Source organism: Bison bison, unplaced genomic scaffold, assembly GCF_000754665.1.
Source record: "Bison bison bison isolate TAMUID 2011002044 unplaced genomic scaffold, Bison_UMD1.0 scf7180017864098, whole genome shotgun sequence".
Taxonomy (NCBI): Eukaryota; Metazoa; Chordata; class Mammalia; order Artiodactyla; family Bovidae; genus Bison; species Bison bison.
Genome location: NW_011494670.1, coordinates 3900497 through 3901182, shown reverse-complemented (window position 1 = coordinate 3901182; position 686 = coordinate 3900497). Strand labels below are relative to the sequence as shown.

At 53.2% G+C, this 686-nt stretch overlaps 1 protein-coding gene across 4 annotated transcripts in view; it reads right to left on the bottom strand.

The window, feature by feature from the left end:
* Nucleotides 1–280, bottom strand: part of BBX (bobby sox homolog (Drosophila)) — a 299118-nt gene extending 298838 nt beyond the window's left edge. For 2 of the 4 annotated variants that reach the window (XM_010838545.1, XM_010838550.1), the window contains exon 1: nt 110–280. The gene's annotated coding sequence lies outside the window, so the exon portion shown is untranslated. The remainder of the gene's footprint in view (nt 1–109) is intronic. The other 2 variants (XM_010838544.1, XM_010838554.1) reach the window with 1 other exon arrangement.
* Nucleotides 281–686: the final 406 nt, after the last annotated feature.

Here is a 686-nt window from a genome sequence, read left to right as displayed (position 1 = left end):
CTCCTGCCGCGGAGTCCTGGGGGCTGCAGCCCGGCGGCTCTCAAGTGAGTAGGAAAACAGAAAGTGCGGGGAGAGCGCCCGAGAAGGGCTGGAGATGGGGGGCGCTTACCTCGCGGGCTCGCCGGGCGCGAGGGCGTGTGTGTGGCTCGCCCTCAGTGGCCAGTCAGGGGTTCTCTATGGGAAAGTGGAGAGGAGCTCGCGGAGCCGCTCTGCCTCCGCTTCACTGTACACTGCTCCACATACAGTACATGCAACCCGGAGAGACTGAAAACACTCATTTTATATAAGGCAGCCTGCCATTGGCCCGCTCCGTGACGGACAGGCCACGCGACCAAACAGAAGGCCCGTTACACCCAAACACACGCACACATACACACATTTTACAGAGACACACAAAGATCATCACATTTTCTATTTTCTAATGTTCGGGACCTGTAGACAGTAGGAGAGGACAGGTAGAGAGGCCCAGCAGAGTGGGTTGAGAGGGAAAAACCCTGTCTGCACCAAGTTGCAAGGCTTGAAATTGGTGTCCTTTTGACTTGGGAGGGTTATAGTAATAAACTACAACTCCACTGGATATGGAAGTGAGGGTTTTTTTTTTTTTTTTTTAAATCGTTGCCTTGTGGTGCCCCATGGAAGAGGCGTGCATTGTGTTATGATTTTACAGCATGACCTGGCTAACAAGT